This window comes from Podarcis melisellensis (genome assembly GCF_964234715.1).
Source record: "Podarcis melisellensis genome assembly, chromosome: 3".
NCBI lineage: Eukaryota > Metazoa > Chordata > Lepidosauria > Squamata > Lacertidae > Podarcis > Podarcis melisellensis.
The window spans coordinates 49,566,252-49,587,711 of record NC_138530.1 but is presented as its reverse complement, the minus strand read 5'-3'; the positions used below and the strand labels follow the sequence as shown (position 1 = coordinate 49,587,711).

General features: G+C 42.9%; 1 protein-coding gene and 1 long non-coding RNA gene across 2 annotated transcripts in view; both read right to left on the bottom strand.

Moving 5' to 3' along the window:
• The window catches only part of FRMD1 (FERM domain containing 1), a 55,646-nt gene extending 34,497 nt beyond the window's left edge, over positions 1 to 21,149 (bottom strand). Inside the window, exon 1 of the mRNA XM_081906874.1 lies at positions 20,846 to 21,149. The gene's annotated coding sequence lies outside the window, so the exon portion shown is untranslated. The remainder of the gene's footprint in view (positions 1 to 20,845) is intronic.
• On the bottom strand, positions 10,381 to 17,555 carry LOC309367443. Its single transcript, XR_014167177.1, has 3 exons — positions 17,458 to 17,555; positions 12,003 to 12,151; positions 10,381 to 10,519 (listed from the first exon to the last, which is right to left on the bottom strand). It is a non-coding gene; the product is annotated as an uncharacterized lncRNA (long non-coding RNA).
• Positions 21,150 to 21,460: the final 311 nt, after the last annotated feature.

Below are 21,460 nucleotides of genomic sequence, written 5' to 3'. Positions count from 1 at the left end.
AAGGCTTTATTTGCTTTAATGTAAGCGCTGTGGGTTAAACCACAGAGTCTAGGACTTGCCGGTCAGAAGGTTGGTGGCTCGAATCCCTGTGATGGGGTGAACTCCTGTTGCTCGGTCCCTGCTCCTGCCAACCTAGCAGTTTGAAAGCACATCCCAGTGCAAGCAGATAAATAGGTACTGCTCTGGCAGGAAGGTAAACGGCATTTCTGTGCGCTGCTCTGGTTCACCAGAAGCGGCTTAGTCATGCTGGCCACATGACCCGGAAGCTGTACGCCGGCTCCCTCAGCCAATAAAGCGAGATGAGCGCCACAACCCCAGAGTAGGTCACGACTGGACCTAATGGTCAGGGGTCCCCTTTACCTTTTTAAATCTGTCCTGGCTGTTGAGTTTGTTTTTGGGTGATGCAGAAGTGGTTACCTTTTTGGTGTGATAGAGCAGGGCTCAGGAAACTCCATGCTTAAGGCTGACCAGTGATAGCCTTTCTGGTAGCGGGGAAGGGGAGGAATTATGTCAGATCCGCAGAGAAATGAAAGGACCTTCTAATAAAGGAAAAGCAAAAGCAAAAGGGTCAAAGCAAGCTAAAGGATGACTATTTTGGAATGAGACATTATGTAATCATGTATTTTTTTGGCTTCACCTAGCTGCCATTCAACAGTTGTTAGGACAAAACAAACTCTGAGCAAACCGTGCTTATGGGCTCAGTAAACTAGCACATTGAAACTCACTTTCACCATGCCGCCTCTGGATGTGCCCAATACTCACACACAAAGAACAGAATTCTTAATATTGCAGGTGGGCATGTCATCAATGCTGTTTTTACAGCAAATGCAAACACCTGCCCATCATTCCATCACTTCTGTGGCTCAGACTTGTAGGTTCTCTCTACATAACAAAAATAGGCCTTGGAAGCTCCCATACCACAGCAAGCCCTGAGTTGATTTGGTAGTATTGGGGAAGCTGTGCTCTTTTGACTGTAAATAAGCAAAGAAAAATTCTGCTAACCTAAGGACAGAAGGATTCTGTGCTCTGGAGTTAAACATAATAATAAAAACCTAGTTCTCTTATATTTTAAGTGATCTGATTATAGTGTTATCAGCCACATGATATTAGGAGAGTCTATCCAGTGTGTGGCATGAATCATTAAGGGCTAGTCACAACAGTTAAGGGAAGGAGGAAAGTAGGAATAATGTCATTTAGTAGGGGATGAAAAATGGAATTATAACTCACCAAGGTTCCTAGACTTCTCTTACAGAGAATCAAATTATAGGGATATAAAATATATGGAAAGCATATCCCTACGGCTTTCGTGAATAATGAAATACTGTTGAGGTTGAATTGTGAGGATTCTCACTAAAATCAGCAGGGCATTCTAGATGAGCAACATCTAGAGACCACTATAAAGAGCTAAAGTGTCTCCAAGTTGTTTATCCAGACTACAATGGAAAGAGGCCACAGGCCTTTTTTTGTTATTCCTAGTGATATTTTTCTAGAATAGGATGTCCCAGCACTCACCATGAGTGCCTCTCGTTCTCTTATAATGGCAATGATGCCCACCTGCGAGGTGCCGGAACTGAGTTCTGGCTGAAAAAAAGCCCTGGTTATCCCTTATTCCAAAGCATTACAATCCTCCAACTCCTAAAGAACATAATGGACATCAGACTCCATTGTTGTGAAATGTCTCCTATTGCTGTAAGGTGGCTCTGGTAGCTGTGTGTGTGTGTGTGTGTGTGTGTGTGTGTGTGTGTGTGTGTAGCATTTATTTATCAATTTGGCAAAAATTATACACCACTTGATTGTATCAAAACCTCCAAGTGGTTTACAGAAACTTATCAGGGAACCTTGTTCTCTCCCTCCATCAAGCTGAATGGCACTAGTAGCAACAGTCATTCTGGCAATATAGAAACTCTAAATAGGTGGCAGGGTAGGGGGGATGCCACTTCTCCTGGGCTCTTCTTGTCCCTGCTGGTTCTTGTAATGAGTGTGACTTTACTGCATCTTGAATTTCCAGGCTGACAGCAATCAAATCAAAGAAGACGGAGGAGGGGAACCCAATAAGGAGCTAAAAGAGAAAGGAAGCTTCTCATGCCCTGTTATGTATTGAAGGAAGCAACCACTGCTATTACTGGGCTGTATGTGCACCTTGATGGTAGCTATTCTTGTGATTAAGAGAGAATTTCACAGTATTGATGAAATACCACAGCGTAGCTAATTCACGTTAGCCATGGGCAAACATGCATAGAGATTAAGGTTCTCCATGTTCTCAAATCTGATGGTGTAGCTGTACCGTATAGTTACAGTGTCGGTGTGTCATCTAAAGTGTACACTATGCCATAGTGGAGCTGAGGCACATTGGCCATGGACAAATATCTCCATGTGAACATGAAGGTGATCTATGTTCTTAGATCCTGGGGAGATCAGAGACCCTGGTCCCCTTCAAAACATGCTGTCTACTTCCAAAAGGGCGGCATCAGAAAAGATGGGTGTGGAGGAGACAGATAGTAGCTCCAATCTCCCCCCAAAATTTACCTATTTTATGTTCTGCCAGAGCTCCAAGATAGTGAAGAGTAGGGAGATCTCTCTAGTTCCCTTTTCCTATGGGATTGTCTTAGAAGATTGACAAGTTGGGAAAGTGCAGCACAGAAGCTGCCTTATACCATATCAGAGCGTTGATCCTGCTAGCTCAGTACTGTGGTTTGGGAGGATTTCAAACAAGGGTCTCCCCCAGCCCTACCTGGAGATGCTGGGGATTGAACCAGGATGTTCTGCATGCAAAACAAGTGCTCAGGACCTGGCCTCCATGCTTCTGACATTGATGGAGCCCTGAAGATAAGCAATGAAGGGGGTGTATCACTGCATTTATTTTACTCTTCCTCTAATCCACTTGGATGAAAAGTTTAGAATCACATTCCCCTATGCAATCAACACCCCTGCTTCCTCCAAGAAGATGAAGAAGATGAAACTCTTGATGAAGTGGTTTAGAAATCTTTTTCCAAAAAATGAAATAAATTCTAAACAGGTGTGTGCAAATGAAATTGCACCCCTGTGCTTTCCTCTACCAAAGTGGAATGCAACTTTGAATGTCAGGTGTCTGTTCAATTTTGAGCAATTTCCACTTCCTGCCACAGCCACCTCTGTCCATCCCATGATTTTCTGGATGGTGCCCCAATCTTCTGGAGTGACTTTTGGGGTGCGCAAAGGGACAGGAAATCTCCCTTCTGGAAAACCTCCTTCTTATGATTCAATACATTGCCTTGCAGCCTAACACACCTCAGAGGGTTGCTATCAAATGGGATAATTCCATATGGATCATCGTGGGATCATGTGTTGGATACAGACATAGAGTAACAAAAACAATGGGTTGCTGGATTAACTGGTGTGGTGCAGTGGCATTAAAAGAGGCTAACACAGGGGTGGGGAAACTGGCCCTTCAGAAGTTGTCCCATCTGTCTCAGCAAGTGTGGTCCAGGGGCAGGAATGATGGAAGTCATAGTCCAACAATATTTGAGGGCCAAAGGTTCCTCATCCCTGTGCTAAGAGAAGACATAAATATCCTTCTCTCTCAGCATGGTATACAATATAATCTATATAGTTCATTAAAAGCAAATATCTAAGTTAATACCACAGTATGATGAAGTGCAGGCAACCAACCAAAGAGCAGTGCAGGTTTGCACAATTGGATTGTGAACCTAGAGGCAAAGCACACATACTTATTATATGCAGATGGTGTTAAGACTGTCCATATGCCATGCTTTTGTTTATCACCGATGCTGACCTCTAAACCTCAATTAAACTACAAAAGCCCAGTGAATGCATCGCAGAAGAATTAAGAAAAGCTGAAGTCGGTCATGTGTCTCTTAGGCTGTTACTTTGCCTGTGTTTTTAAAACGGCTTGGTGTTTTAAATTCCATGAAAGTGTCTGTTAAAAATATAATTGCTCCAACTGGGACCAATTTAAATTTCCTCAGAAGGAGAAAGAATCACCCTGCCACACACTTTTTTGGTGTTCCTTAGATTGGTCAACTGCTTTTTGATAGAAGTCGATACTATATGGTAAACATATCATACTAACAGGACAATCCTATTTATGTGGACTCAGAAGCAAGTCCCACAGTTATTTAAAACATGAAGGGTGCAAGTCATCCTTGTGCTGTTCTTGTTCTGTCTGCACAAGCATTTCGGCTGGTTGGATGGAACAATTCCCCACTCTCCTCCCACTGTGTTGTGCTGTTCTGGTGGTTCTCCCAAACCCCTCAGAGCCAATTCTGTGGGGCACACAGGTGAAGGAGAGCAGGGGAAAGTGCAGTTGCACAAGTGGAAGTCTTTGCACAGAACATACACTGAAAGGGTGAGTTAGGTGAAAGATATTCTACTCCCCACCTCCTGCTCCAAAAGAAATTTAAAGTGGCCTACAACAACAACATCAAAACCGAATCCACAAAATGCATTAAACCACCACCAGAACATACTGACATCATTGGGATGATGTCAGTAGAAGAATGGTTGACAGCAGGGTGAAGACTGAGTGAGTGATGGGCAGAGAGTATGGGTTGGAAAATGGTGGGTGGAGTGGAAGGAGAGTAGTTGTGAACGCCAGAGAAAAAGGGAGAATGAGATGAAAGATATAATGGAGTTATGGTTTTCTGTTAGGACAGCAAGCATATCATTAAAACACATTCTAAAAGCCATTCAAAACATTTTAAAAACAGTTTTAAATGGTCCCATCCTCTCAGCCAACGGTTTCGAGGTTGTCAGGAACAGTATTTTTCAGCCATCAAATGTCTGAGTAAAGAGGAATGTTTTAAAATTCCTCCTGAAAATCAATAATAAGGGAGAACGGTGCACCTCATCAGGGAGGGCATTCCACAAATGGGCAACCACAACTAAGAAGGCCCTGTCATGGGTCAACAGTAACCGGACAACCCTCACTGGCAGCACCACCAACACAGCCTTTCACTTGCTGGTTAATCTCAACAAAGAGGGCATTCCACAAGATGGGTGTCATAACCAAAGCAGTCATTTGTTGTTCACTACGCCTCAGATGACTGAGGAATATTGAGCAGGGCCTCAGATACTGAAGACAGCAAGAAAAAACATATGGGAAAAGCTGGTCCTTACAAAACCACGCCTGGAACTTACTCCCAAGTGTGTCTAGTACTGCAATATTAAACTTGTTTCACAAAACACAGTATAGGGCTATTGTCTGGGCCTGCACAAACAGAGCATATTACTTCAGTTCTTTTAGACTCACATTTGCCTATCCATTTGTGGGGCCAATTTAAAATGCTGCTTCTTACCTTTAAAGTCCTAGATTTAGGAAGGTCCTGCAGCCAATCAGAAGCTGCGGAACCCATATTGGACATTTGGGTTCCAAAAGAATGTTTGAAAACCAGAACACTCACTTCTGGGTTTCAATTGTTTGGGAGCCAATTTGTTTGGGAGCCAATACATTTGAGATCCAAGGTACGACTGTATAAATCTTGTTAAATTAAAAACAAACTTAACAGATGGTGTGGAAACTAGCTCCCTTAAGGGCTGCCTTCTGCCTCATGTGCCCCCTCACACATTCTGCTGGAACACCTGAGGTCCAGCTCCAAGTTGCCCTGTCAGCTGAGGTTCAGCAGATGGGCAGCAGAGGCAGGGCCAACTTTTTGGATTGCCCTCATCACTATTTGCTTTCCAGCAGCAGATGAGAACTTGGCTCTTTCAAGAGGAATTTGATGGAAGCTGAAGCAATCATTTGCTCTGATGGCTGATTTTTTTATTCCTGTATTTTACTGTATTGTTTCCACTGCCTTGATCATTTTGTATTCCTGTGCTGTTAGCTGCTTTGAGCTCCCTAGCGGAGGAAAAGCAGGGCAGAATTTTTCCTGATGTGAAATAACAACAATACCAACAAATTTCCTTCTGTTTTCATCAATACAAGATGTTGGGTACAATTCACTTTCAGTAGCTTTATGTGCATTATTTAAAATGTGCAATATTTCCCGATAATCCTCAAGGTAATGCTTCACTCTGCACAATAATATTTGGCTCCTGGAGCTGAAGAGTATCACATCCAAATGTTACGCTCCCAGAAATTTATTTAAGGTTTGCCCTCGCATGGGCAGAAAAGCAATTTCCCTTTCCACAGCGAATCTAACTTGCCACTGACTGTGAACTGTTTCAGGCCTATGACCATGAACCAGGGAACAGCTCAAAGTAGACACATACAGAATTGAACAGTTAATGGTTTTTTTCTCCTGAAATGTTCAATACTTTCTGCTTTGGTAAAAGAAAATGCTCTTTTTATAAAGCAATAAACTGTGCTAAAATTGAGATTTGGTTCATGGACTTGGGGGCTAAACAACTGCCTTATGAGAGTGGTATTCAGCTATGGTTTGTGTAGAGCAGACCTACTGAAACTAATGGAGCTAACTTAGCAGTGTTTATTATGGTAATTTCAATGGGTCTACTCTGAGGAAGACATAGTTGAATACCAGTTTTAGGTTATACTGAGGGGCTTTGGAATTTCTCTTCAGTAACTTGATAAGTAAGGCACTCCCCAAACTCCCAGGAATTCTGGAAACTGCTTTGATGCGGTGCAAAGGTCAGTAAGGTTGATTGGGGTGGGGGGGAGATAAGCAGGGGAACTGGTACTTGTATGTGAATGTTTGCACTCACCTAAGGGGAACTTTAAGTAACCTCACTGAGGCTTGAGGGACCTAAGACTACTATTGCACTTTAAACACCTCTGGTTTAAAGTATTTAGAGGACCACCTTCTCCCATCATAAAGCAAGTTGTACAATTATCCCTCATAGGTCTTATCCATGCAAAAGTTCTGACATGCACAGACATTCCTAGTATCCATATGAACAGCTGCATGGATTTTTGAGGGCCACTATTTATCTGGATGCTAGAAACCAGAGCGGTAGCCGGGGGGGGGGCTAGCCAGGTTTTTTGCCCCAGGTGAAGGGGGGGTTGTCAAACTGGGTCTTTGACCCGGGAGAAATAAAGCCTACTTGCGCCCCCTGTAGAAAGCTTGATGCAGGAGAAGATTACTCTGGAAACGTGTTATTCTTAGGGGAATTCTTTCGCTGAGGGCAGAGAGGTCACACTAGTCTAGCAGCTGGCAACCTAAACTTTGCACATTAAGTCTACGCATCCCATTTTGTGATGTCATAGTACCTAGGAATGAGGAATATTGTTTATTTAGATCTCAGAGCAGTTCACAAGGTGCAACAATAGCAGGCTGGCAGGCGATCGTCTGAGAGACAGAACGCCATGTTTCAGCATGTGAACGGCTGCTGCATGACTAAGTGGTCTTTTGCCAACTATGCACTGAACTGCCCTAAGGCCTACAAAGCAATCGGTCTTAAATGTCAATTCAAAGCAGGCTGCTAAATCTTCTGCACAGGGACATGCGGCAATTTAACGATGGTCCCAGAGGGAAGTAACTTATTAGGCATTCCTGGTCCATGAAGCGTCTTTAACTTTAGGGCTGCACATTCTTCAGGACAACAAAGCTCTGTTCTGGGGTGCACTCTAAGCTCTTTGAAGAAATAGTGGGACAGAAATATGATTTTATTTTATTTTTAAAGATGGCTCCCTGGATTCTTTTTGACAAACTGCTTTTAGCCTTGTAAATTGAAGTTTCAAGGGGCAGACACTCCCACTTTACTCAACTGAGCCCCATATTTCTTCCCCTGGTCATTTTTCGACAAGTTTTAAAGGAAATTATAAGTAAGTATGGGAGAAAGGTCCATAATAATACATTTTCGCTGCTGAGCAAGCCTGGGAGAGGAAATACTCCTCCCATTTAAAGACATCTCAAAAAGGTACAATTAAAACCTAAGGGAAAATACCAGCATTTCTGGAATTCAATTCTGACAGGCCTGCTCATTGCTAACACAGGAAGAGCACATGTTTTATTGTGTATTCTAGAAATTGCATGGTGACCGAGAACTTTCATTAAAACAATGACTGACAGGAAATGAATGGGCAGCGCATGACACAGGCAAGCATGTTAGATGTTAAGGTTGCAATCCTATGCACACTTACAAGCAGGGAAGAACTACTGAATAACATGGGGCTTACGTCTAAGAAAACAGGTATGGGTTTGCACCATTCAGTGGGTCAGACCCACATCTAGCCATCCTTGGAGTAGACCCACTGAGATCAAGCTAGATCCAGACAAAGGCTGAACACCTAACTATGTCTACTCATAAGTAAGTTCTATTGAATCCAGTGACTAAGTCTGCTTCAGTTAAAAAGCCCAGAAATATTGTGTGCTTCAGCATTTCATGAGCGGGATACCAAATGTGCTGCCAAAATCCATTTCAGCAAAGTGCCGAACGACAAATGACTCACCATCATCATCAACAAAAGGAACACATTCCTGGCCACCCCACAACAGGTATGCCTATTTTCTGGAGGCAAGTCAGCAGAAATACAGGACTGGAAAATGATAGGTAAATTATTACGTATGAAGTTGCCTTGGGTCCATCCAGCTCCACAATGACCGGGAGGGACTTTCCAGCATTTTAAGGCAGGAGTCTTATGCTAGCGCTGGGGATCGATCCCAAGTCCTTCTGCATACAAAGCAGATGCTCTGCACAATTCAAAGTGTTGGTGCTGACCTTTAAAGATCTAAACAGCCTCGGCCTTGTATACCTGAAAGAGCGTCTCCACCCCCATCGTTCAGCCCGGACACTGAGGTCCAGCTCCGAGGGCCTTCTACCGGTTCCCTCACTTCGAAAAGTGAGGTTACAGGGAACCAGGCAGAGGGCCTTCTTGGTAGTGGCATTCGTGCTGTGGAACACCCTCCTATCAGATGTCAAGGAGATGAGTAACTATACAATCTTTCGAAGACATCTAAAGGCAGCCCTGTATAGGAAAGCATTCATGTTTTATTATGCTTTTATATATATTGGAAGCTGCTAAGAGTGGCTGGGGGAACCCAGTCGGATGGGCAGGGTACTACTACTACTACTACCACCACCACCATATTTTTCAATGTATAAGCTCAACAAATCTGGGCAATCATCCCCCCTTTTTTGTTGCAGTCCAAAAAAAATAGGGGTTGTCTTATACATGGGGTCGTCTTATACATGGAAAAATATGGTAATAATAATAATAATAATAATAATAATAATAATAATAATAATAATAAAGCTACAGCTGTTTTCCATGGCTGATTGTTTCCCATGTGTGAGCTCCTCCAACCCTCATTTCCTGGTGTAGATCTTTATTTCACCCTTGTTAGCTGGTGTAGATCTTCATTCATCCCTTCTTCTCTGGTTGTGGCAAGGTGCCATTTTGTTTTTTACCTCAGGTGCCAAAATGTCTTGGGCTGGTCCTGTATCCAGGCATTCTAAGTTGAGATTTCAGTTATTCTAATAATTTTTAGGCTTTTTTTAAATTGTTGTAGTGATACATCTCTGAAATCCTAAAAAGGATGAAGGGGTGGTATACAAATGCTTTAGATATGTACAACAAGCAAAAATATTCATGGCAGGGTGTAAGATTTTAATGTATAAAAATCACTTGCTAAAAGATCCTTGGGGGGGGGGGGACTTAATAAAAAGAAGGGGGAAAATGACACTTTGAAATGCTGACATAGCATACCAGAACTGGAGTAGAAAACTAATTAAGAAAATGTTCAGAGGGAGGCACCAAATGTAAAGAAAGTCCAGAATTTTTTTAATTTGTTACTGAGCTACTGAGTTAGTTTATCATTGGCATTGTTAAGGAAATATATTTAATGTTAGATTCTTGGCTTTTTAACTTTTTGGATTTCAGTTGCACTCTAATATATGATACCTTTTAACAAAAGCATTTTCATTAAGTATTTTGAACAATACAATGTAACAGACATGTACAAACATTTAGAAATTAAAATCAAACTGCTCTGCTATCGAATATGGAGTGACTTATTTAAGCAAGTCAACTTGGCTACAGTAGCACATATTTAAAACCAGGCTTTCTTTCGTTACTGATTTTGTGATGTTATTTTTGTTGTTGTTGTTACTGGTTTCTTCTTTTTATTATGACTTTGTCGATAAAATAAAAGGGCAGCAAAAAGGCAGAGCCTTTTGTCTTTTATTCCAACAGCTCTACAAGACACAATTGTTGCTTCTTCTTGACACTGTAGCCTCAGGAGTGTGATTTATTGTTAAATAATGATTTGGATAATCCTACTTTTTAAAGATATATAGGCAAATCTTAACATTTTTAAATGGAACTATGTCTGACTTTCTTGTGCTGTGTAATCCTATGCATGTTTACTCAAACCTGGAGCTTACTCTCAGGTAAGTGTGCTTAAGGAATGTTACCTATATATCTGGATGTGTTCAAAGACACCACAATTGCTTACTGAAAACTAAAGCTGCAATCACAACAACTTGAATTAATGCTTAGTCTGGTACGACTTTATTGATGTTAATAAGTTTAAATTTTATTGATAAAAATCAAACTATTTCCACTCTTCCTCCTTCACAGTCTTCCACTGGACATTTCATTTCAACTCAATGCCTCAAAGCACTGCCGGTGAAAACAAATGACACACAAATGGCATCACACGTGAGATAGAAATAGGAAATATCATTTCCATCATGGCTTCCAAAACAGTCAATTCCTACCCAGAATAATGTTTCCAGTGGATAGTTTCCCACATACTCCAACTCTGTTAAGTGTCCAGATTCCAGCATGGAACAACATGAGAAGTCAGTATTATACCCAAAGGTGACCAGAACACTCATAAATTGCCACCAATGGCCGATTATAATTCTCTATGTACCATATTGGCCTGAATATAAGCAGCACCTGAATATAAGCTGTTCCCTTAAAATTCAGCAGGTGCAAACAAAGTAACAACAAAATAAATAGATAAGTAACATAATATTTATTTTCTCTTTAGTTTATGCATACATGTCAAATGCTGGAATGTTCATTGTGTCCAATTGTTTATTGTAAATATTGACATGTATAAAAAGGATGGCTGTAAACTAATTGAAAAACCAATAAAGATGTCTAAAACTTTTTTAAAAAAAAAATCAGCAGGCACTCACACCCGTTCAGTTTTACCGTATGTCTGTCTCGGCAGTGATATTGTAAAAGCCAATATTTGTAAGGTCGTGAATTTAAGCCACACTTTTAACTTTTCATGGTCTCCAGCTGTTTCCAGGCAGCGGTGTTTACCAGATGCCAGGGACTGAAACCAATAAATTCTACACAACCAGTTCTGTAGAATTCGAGCAGCAGCATTTGGAGTTGAGACCATTTTATCAAAATATGTCAGTCGTGGTTTTTTACAGAAAGAAAATGTGTGAATGACCAGCAGATGACCCCTGAGCACACCTAATCTACCAACCGCCTGCTGGACCTTCCCTACCAGTGTGCTGGTCAGGTCAGGTCAGAGAGCAGAGATAATGTTGATGGGTGCCACTTGGTTTCCAGATACATAAGGCTATCCACAATTGCTAGCCCAAACCTGCCTACATTATAACAGTGAATCCCAAATGATGGATTAGAATGTCTGTTCTGGGCAGTCTCTGGAATGGCAACTCGGAATCAGCACAGTCAATCCAAAGAGGTAGGTAGTTTCAGGGTCAGAGTTTGGCACTTGCAGATCTGTTCTGAACAGACTCAAGCCCACTGCCACTCCTCAAAGGGCATGGGATTGTCTTTAGGAAAATATCTAGAGCCAGGGCGTTATTAGAAATTTCATTTCAGAAGAAGCAGGGATTTGAGAGAGAGATTTTAGGTGCTTTCCCATTTTACTTTTTTGGATGCCATCAGGAAATAGAAATAGGCAGTGGACATTCTGGCTCTCGTATTTTGAATCAAAGGACAAGAAGAGCCTTATTGGACCAGACAAAACACCGATCTAGTACAGTATCCCTTTTCTCACAGTGACCAATTTATGGGAGGCCAACGGAACCCATGACAAATGATGAGTTTACTACTAGTATATGATTCATCCACAAAGAGCTTGAAGGCTAAATTCTGGTCCTACTGCACTTACCTACAGGCTTTTGTTGGAATCCTGAGATTCCCAACCATCTTTGCTCTTTTTTGAAAGGACATTTCTATCTTCAGACATACACTTAAAACATATGACGACAGTATGTATTAAAACGGTCCAGCACCAAAAGATAAGTAGGTATGGCATTCCTGTTAACACAAATAAGATACAAATTGTTTCATTTGCCTTGGACTACAATAGAAGATTCATCATCTGTGGTCTGTTTCCATTACAGTCCTTATTGTGAAATAAGCCAAACATCCTTACTTTTAAGTACTGCTTGGCAAATATTTGCCACAGCAGCATTGATTAAAAAGCTTTACAGAAGATGAAGGCTAAACCTCCAGGACATATCTTTCTAGAAAAATTCTGCCTTGTTTAACTCTCATTACTATACATATTTACCTACGGAACAATGGACCGATTGCCTCACCTCCTGCTCTGACCTTTTGGCTGCAATTCACTTTGTCACATAATGAACTGGATTCCTCACATGGCAATAGATTCCCAGTAAAATTCACTGGTTTGTTTCTGTGAGGCACCTGGATATGTCATTGCTAGCCAATAAATATGGATCATGAACATCAGTATGATTTATAAGGTTGCATGTACCACAAGAAGCTCTCTTCCAGCCAGAAAATTAGTTCATCTAGGTCAGTATTGCCCATTTTGACTAGCAACAACTCTCCCAGGATTCAGACAGGAATCTTTCCCTGGAGATCCCAAGGATTTAACCTGGGACCATTTGGATGCAAAGTATGCATGCCACATCACTGCACTGTGTCCTCTTCTTATTCATCTGAAGCTATTGCAGGTGTAACAGTGGTTGCCAACACAGCAGCTGTGGGTTCAATAGCACCCTTAAGGTCTTCCCTGATACCTATGAATTCTCTGAGCCTCCCCACACACTGTGCCTTTGATCTTGAGTTGGTGAGAGTGGTTACCTTCTTCTTTCTTGAAAAGTACATGGAGCTGAAAGAGGAAGCTGAAAGAATGGCACTCTTTCCCACTTCCTCTTCCAACTCTATGGATTTTTCAAGACTCAGGTCGAGTCTACCGGATCTCTCTTTTAACCAGAGGTACTTGGGAAAAACAAAGTGTGTGTGCATGCACATTCTATTTTTTTGTTTCTCCAGGGAGGGGAGAGAAAAGTGACGAGAGGGATGGCATCCATATAACTTACTCAAAAGTCCAAATCTGCTCACTGTCATAAAAAGACTGGAGATTGCTGAGCTGTAAGAACTGACCAGTTCCAGCAGGGAATTATCTGGTACAGAAAGTGATCACCTATAGTATGGAAGAAGTGGAATGTGAAGCCTCTCATTTCCTGTCTCACTGTTCTGTATAATCATATCTTACCCGTAAGCAGCCAGTTTAAGTCTGTTTGGCAGACCACTTTGCTAATATAGGTGAGTGCAATGTAACTTAAAAGCACTTGAGCGCATTGTAGCCAAGCACTTTCCAAAGTAACAAAGACCCATGGTGGCATTGGAAGTCCAGAAATAAATGATCAGATGACAAGAATGGTACAAGAGGAGATGGCACCAATTGTGCAAAGCCCTAAATAGATAGCTTCCAATTCTAAACAATGTTGAGTAGCTGTGGTATGTTAAAAGCAAAGGGTTAAGGATTACTTCTTGAAAATTTGAGCATTTAATCAAGTGCAATAATTGTGAATAATCCCTTTGTTATGACAGAATCTTTGTTTTGGTGCTGTGGATTTCAAAAGTCATGAGATCTGCTGAAGAGAAGCAGACAGAACAAAGGTAAAAGGTAGATAGTACAGTTGATTCAATACTTATAACTTGCTCTAGCAATGGCCTAGGAGGCAATAACCATATTGCTTTCACAATCTTGGGCAATCTTTGTGGAAAACACAATGGCAGGAAATTTTCCCTGCTTCAGACCATTGGTCCACATGGCTCAGTAGTGACTCCAGCCTGTCTCCAGCTGTTTCCAGGCAGCGGTGTTTACCAGATGCCAGGGACTGAAGCCAATAAATTCTACGCAAAAGATAAACAATGTAGTATCCTCTGGAAGTTGTGGACTAGAACTCCCATCGGCCCCCAGTCAACAGTCAATGGTCAGTTAAGATCAAAACTGTGGTCCACAACATCTGGAGTGGAAGGTATCATTTTCGCTACATGAAAAGTCCCACCACTGAGCCATTGCACAGGTGGCTCATTTGGGAACAGCTTGGATGGCGAGGAAGGTTCTTCCTCAGCTCCCCACAAAGACAGCCCAAGCAAGCATTCTTTGCTAAAGTCTGTGAAAAGCTGAAGAATACCTGGTGCTCCTGTCAAAACACAATGGTGACTGGGGCGGGGGCTGCCACAGAGAGGGAACTTCCACACATTTCATCTGCTCTGCTAAGAGCAAAGGCATGAATGCCAACTTGCTTTGGAAAAAGAGTGCACTGTGACCTGGCAGGTCTTCCTGCTTGTTTGCTCAGATAACCTGCCTCCACAATAGGCTTGAGCAAGGGGGGAGGGGAAGAAATCAAACCTTCCAATTAAACCTTCAGAGCTAAGCCACTTCGCAGTTTCCTGGTTTTACTGTACTGCCTAATCGCAAGGATAAAAATGACAAGGAATCCTGGTATTTGGCCTGAGCCTAATGCTAGATACATAAGCTAGAAAGCTAGCAAGTCAGGGAGAATGTCAGGCGACAACCTCTCCTCCTCATGTTTGTATTCCCTGTGCAAGCTTTTTTTTTAATGTGATGGCAAATAGCCTCCCTCACCTGCATGCCACTACTGTGTATCTTTTCCAGAATACAGTGGTACCTCAGGTTACACACGCTTCAGGTTACAGATGCTTCAGGTTACAGACTCCGCTAACCCAGAAATAGTACCTCAGGTTAAGAACTTTGCTTCAGGTTGAGAACAAAAATCGGACAACGGTGGTGCGGAGTCAGCGGGAGGCCCCATTAGCTAAAGTGGTGCTTCAGGTTAAGAACAGTTTCAGGTTAAGAACAGACCTACGGAATGAATTAAGTTCTTAACCCAAGGTACCACTGTATTTTGACTTCACTCTTATGACTGAGGTATGTCTGAATGTGTCATAAAGGGTAGAAAAGGGAAAACTCAACAATGTGTGGGAATGGTTGAGTATCAGAGACGGAGAGAGGAAGTGGAGATGCTGTATAGAGGGGCCTTTGCCAACTTGTTGCCCTCTAGAGGTTTGGGGCTGAAACTCCCATCAGTCCCAGCACAAGGCTGATGGGAGTTGTGGTCCAAAACCCCTGGAAAGCACTAGGTTGGTGAAAGCTGGTCTAGATTCATTAAGTGTTGGAAATGTGCTTTTTGGCTATGCTGAATTCCACCCCCTTTTCCTCCTCTGCCCCCCTTAAGCGCTAGCACAGCAGGGAGAAAAAACAATGCAGATTATAATCAAGTGGTTCAATTGACCAATAAAAATTAGTAGGAAGACCAATAACAGGCCCAATGAACAGATGCTAACCTATAATCCATTTTACATAAGATGCTCTGGACATACAGTGGCAGCAGCATTTGTACTCAGAAAACTTGGCTTTCAAAGAGGCTGGAAAAATGTTTTCAGAAGATTGCTCAGCATCCCTTTATGAATGCCAAGGAACAAAATTATTACACCACAGCCAGAGCAAGCTTTCCAAATGCAAAAAAAGAAAATAAAAGAAAGAAAAAGCTTAAAGCTACTTAGTAAAGAAGGCAATGTCTAGAATTATCTTGGACAAATTCCAGTCTCTGGGGGACAATACTAGTTAGATTGGCCACTTTGGAGAAACAGAATGCTGAACTAGATGGACCTTCAATCTGATCCAGCAGTGCTACTCTTGATGTTTTTGTGTTGCTTTTCACAGAAATCATTGAGTCTTCATCCCCAACCATAATAAAGGCTACATACATTCATCCTTTTGTTACCCTTGCCCCCCACCCACCTCACTTTCTTGTGTCCTCATCCTCCTGGCCCATGTCTAAATTTGAAATGTACCGTAATTTTCGCTCTATAAGACGCACCAGACCACAAGACACACCTAGTTTGTGGAGGAGGAAAACATGAAAAAAAATATTCTGAATCTCAGAAGCCAGAACAGCAAGAGGGATCGCTGCGCAGTGAAAGCAGTGATCCCTCTTGCTTCACAGCCTCCATTCGCTCCATAAGATGCACACACATTTCCCCTTACTTTTTAGGAGGGAAAAAGAGTGTCTTATAGAGCAAAATATACGGTATGTGCTTCACACCAGGGGACTACCTTTTATGTTATTCTGCAGAACAATAAAGGTATATGAATGAAATGTCAACAGCAATGGGGCCTACAGATCTTCTGAGCTCTAAGCTGGTGTTGCTCAGCGATTAAGATCATAAGCTATGATAGAGGCACCCCTAGTTTAAACCCCAGTTCAACCATGAACTCACAAAGACATACCCTTACGCCTACAAAAGGTGAAGAGCGAGGTAAACCTCAAACAAGTGCCAAGAGGAGAAAATAATGAATTGCCCACAGCATTCCAATTAAAACTTTATCAGGGTAATAACTACAAAATGGAAGATGTTATCAAAACACCTTGAGCAACTCTGTAAATTCTTCTCTGTTACTCTCCTCTCTTTGCTGCTTTGTTAGTTCAGTCATAATTGTCTCCTGTGCTTTACAGAAGTCGCTTTGTCTCCTCAGCCCTTTCCATGCCTTTATTTCCATGTGAGGCAATGGTGGGTTGACTGGGAAGCAGCCCCACCTGCAACTTCACATCCACTTCCTGGAACAGTCACACACCGTGAGCTGTCGTCTGTATGAAACACACAACACGTAAGCTTCTGCTGTATGTAAGAGCATCACACATTCAGGATACCTGCACAATCGGGTGACCCAATTGTGTAGAGCCCCTACTGTATGTGTCAGCAGGGATTTGTGGCTTGGGGATTTTATTACAGAGAAGCAGGTGTGATGTTGTGAGCAGGGCTAAATGTGCAGTCTCACTTTTAGGTCAACACACAATTGCCCTACACCAGCCTTTCTCAAACTTGGGTCCACATATGTTAGGCCCACATCATCCCTGACCACTGGTTCTGGTAGCTAGGGATTATGGGAGTTCTAGGTTCCAGAGAACCAGGCAGAGGGCCTTCTTGATAGTGGCGCCCACCCTGTGGAACGCCCTTCCATCAGATGGAAATAAACAACTGACTTTTAGACGACATCTGAAGGCAGCCCTGTTTAGGGGAGTTTTTAATGTCTGATGTTTTATTGTGTTTTTAATATACTGTTGGGAGCCGCCCAGAGTGGCTGGGGACACCCAACCAGATGGGCAGGGTATGTATGTACGTAAGTATAAACAAACAAATAAAATTATCTAGTCCAACAACATCTGGGCACCCAACACACAAGGCTGCCCTACACACAAGTAACACATGAATGGGGCTTTAATTTTCAACCAGCTTTCCCACCCATCAAATACATGGGGGCAATAATACCGGCCTACCTCACAAGGTGTTAGAAGGATAATTGAGTTAATGTATGTGATGCACTTTGAGCAAGTGGGGCAAGGGCTGCAATCTGAGAAGCATGCACTAGTAGAACTTGGAATGCCTAGAAGATTCTGGTGCTCAGCAGGACAATGGACACCTCCTTTCCTATCAAGCTATGATCCACCATTCCCTGGGATAGCTCAGCTTGTACAGCAGGAGACTCTTATCCTCAGAGTTGTGGGTTTGAGCCCCACGTTGGGCAAAAGATTCCTGCATTGCAGGGGGTTGAACTAGATGAACCACATGGTCCCTTCCAACTCTACAATTCTATGGTTCCATGATTCTCAGGGCCACAACAGGTGTGTTGGGAAGGACTTTCACCCAACCCCAGAAAAATAGGAGTAGCAGATGAGCAGTCTGGTTGGGTACAGAAGGGGGTTTCCCTACTCACCAAGTCCAAATCCCCTTCTTCCACTGTCACACTTTTCCCCATTTGACTTTGCTGCTAGTCTCACAGGCAAAATGCAAATCTCTGTCAACATTCAGATGAGAACAGAAGAAAAATGTGCCGCATGTGCAGTTCAGCTTATCTGCCTCAAGAGAGATGTATTTTAGCACAGATAAAAGTGTCGCTGAAAATATTCTAAGAAAACCGAGACTGATCGCCAGACAGATTATGCCGAGGATGAGACTAAACACAGTCTGTCAGCTTCTGTGCAGGTATCTGGAGCCAGATCCCAAGGGAAGGTTCCAAGTCTTTGGTTGTTGTTGTTTTTTAATGAGATAAAATTATGGTGAAGATTATCTCTCTTTTGCATAGCTGCGGCCCAGTTTCCTAAACTGCGGGAGGAAGTGAACCAAGAAATTTTCGCATCACTAGAAATGAAGCACAGTTATATGTGCACCCCTGCCCTCTTCTACACTTTGGCATTTGTGAGCTCAGTGCAACAAGACCAGCACCAGGTGCTGGAGTTGCCAGGAGGCTGGGAAAGAGCACTCGCCATCTTTGCTCTCCCCAGCACTCACCTTTACCTGAGGGTAGTTGAGAGAGCCAATTGTAAATCACCTAGCCTGGTGAGAAGACCTATCCCACTCCCTCTGCACTGTATGACTTTCATTTTGCTCTGTATTTATATATTAAACTCAGATTATATCCTGGTAATATTGGTTTAATCTACATTCATTGATTTGGCTGTATTTGAATTTATTGCTGTTTTGTATACTGTACAGTGGTACCTCAGGTTAAGTACTTAATTCGTTCCGGAGGTCCATACTTAACCTGAAACTGTTCTTAACCTGAAGCACCACTTTAGCTAATGGGGCCTCTTGCTGCTGCCGCGCCGCCGGAGCATGATTTTTGTTCACATCCTGAAGCAAAGTTCTTAACCCGAGGTACTATTTCTGGGTTAGCGGAGTCTGTAACCTGAAGCATATGTAACCTGAAGTGTATGTAACCCAAGGTACCACTGTACTGGTCTCTGTCTCTCTTTCTCTTACACACACACACACACACACACACACACACACTTTTCATTTTGATAACTGGATGTTAGTTGCAAATCACTTTGGGCACAGTTCACTGTGAAAAAGCAGAATATATAAAAAAATAAACTAATGACTTGTTGAGATAGTGGATTACTGGGCCATACCAGGTGGGGATATCATTTCTGAATGTTTTCCTTTGCAAAACAACAACAACATGTAGTGTACCAGAAATCCAGAAAAGTTTTTCGTAGCCCTATTCAGGGCTTTCAAAAGGAAATATGGGTCAACGTTCGAGAGAATGACACCCCATCTGAAGTCTAAAATAGTATAGTCCAGAATCCCATCACCTCTGTCTCCCTCCCACCTCATTTGGCATAATGGGTACAGTCATAAATACGAATAGCAAACTCATTCTCAGAGTGCTGATCTGTATAAGGCAAAAAGGGGACCATCCATGCACAAGTGCGGGGTATCAGCTGAGGAACCCCAACTTTTTCAGGAAGTACAAAAAACTTTAGAGTGGGAATGTGGGGGGGTGAGAACCAAAAACAGCCCAATCACCACTGAACGTACTCAATGCTCAGTCAATGCTGATTGGCTGATGTGGGAGAACACAAACACAGTAGGATGGAAGAGGGCATGGCTGGCTGGAATCTAGAACAAGAGAACTCCCCGTTGCAACATTTTGTTGCATGTTTCCATTGTGGCCCTTATTTCAGACTGCCCAAACCTCTGTCGATGATATTAGCGATGGAAGAATAGTTGAGCAGATGAGTCAGAACTATTTCATATCACAATCAAGAATTTTCCTACATGGGTCATGGCAGAAAATACATAAACCTTTGTGTGTTTACTGTGCTACCTGGACCTGTTAGGAAGATGCTGCTTCCAGGAAGGTGTACAGGTGGCAAAACAAGCACTCCTCACATACCATTGCCCCATATCATGTAGGAAAAATGTGTGCGATGCAGTCTGCAAATACAGGCCCTGACAGTTTCAGAACTGCAAAGAGGACCTCTGTTGAAAACACCCGTCTTTGATTTGAAACCAATTCCCTTGAAAAGTATGATTTCCTGGAACATCTGAAATTCTAAATAGTTTTTTTTTCTTTCATTAAAAAAGTCACTTCCTATATTGATCTGAACAAGTGAGGAGGTTTGGCATAATTAAAAAGTTTAAATATTTAGATTGAACCAAAACGAACAGACAAGAACTGTTGCAAGAACTGTCTAAAGTGACCTATATTCGACCACACACACAAAAAAACAAAGACAGAAAAACAGAGAGTGGGGGGAGAAGGGGGAGGAATTACTCCAAGGCTGTGTTTGAAATTCATTCATTCACATTAGTGATACAGTCGACATCTAAATTAATTGGATCAGAACGCTCAGGCGGATTCATTAAGCCTAGAAATCAGATCAAAGTCTGCACGCGAAATTAAACAATACTCTTCGGAAAGGGAGCCCGAAGGGACTCTCCTACCCAGCTGATCTTTTCGTGTGTGCAGAGCTAAGGAGTGCTAGAAAAGCGTCATCTGTAGGAAAGGCAATAATGATTCTAGGCTGCGCAGCGGGGTATCCAAGAAGTGAAAATGCAAGAATACTCCTATGGAGTCCGGCGCCTGTTAAACCTGTTGCTCGTTACGCTGCTCTGAAAATTAGCACCGCGCAATAAACATCTGGGGACATAAAGCGAAGCAAATGCAAGAGAAGGCGCCAAAACAGCAGATAATCGCGCAAGCAAATTAATGATCCATCTCAACAGCATAACTCCAGCCTGTCGCCATCGGCGGATAAAGAAACTTGTGTCAGGTGTGGAGGTGGTGAGGAGAGGTTAGATGTGCAGATCCGACATAACAAGCAGTACTTCATATTTTATTGGTCAACTAAATACAGTTTATCGCCAAGTAGTACTTACAGCCAGGTTCTGCTTGCAGCAAGCAGCAAACGTGAGGAGGAAAGACTGTTGGGTCCGGATCCTGACAAGTGCAGCGCGGCTCCTTCACAGCTCAGTCAGATTCATCAGCCTCCCTCCACCACCACGCCAGAAAGAGGCGCCTAACAGAAGACGGAAATTAGGAACCCGGAGGTTGCCTTTCGAAGAACTCGCCCCCTGGGAAGAAGGGGCAGCGGGGCAGCCGAGCCCTGCCTTGCGAAGAGCCCGCCAATCCCCAGCGCCTCCTCCCACGATCCCGCCCCCTGAGGTCGCTTTCGGATCCTTCCCAGCGCGGCTGCTTGTAAACAGTGCGAGAGAGACGCTTTGTCGCCTTCTCAATGGAAGCCCACGTGGAGAGGCGGGGCGCCGAGCGCGTAGGAGGAACCCGGCGGGGGCGGCGGAAACGGAGCAGCCTCCCATTTCCCATCGCTGCGATGCGATTGGCCGAACCAGGAGACGCCCTTTTCACAGATCGGTGGCACACTCAGGTAGTGCTCCTTCACTGGGGCGGCGCCCCCTTAGCTCTCCCACTTAATATCCAAGTTGGTGACCATCACTGCCTCTTATGGGAACAAATGCCATAGTTTAACCACAGTG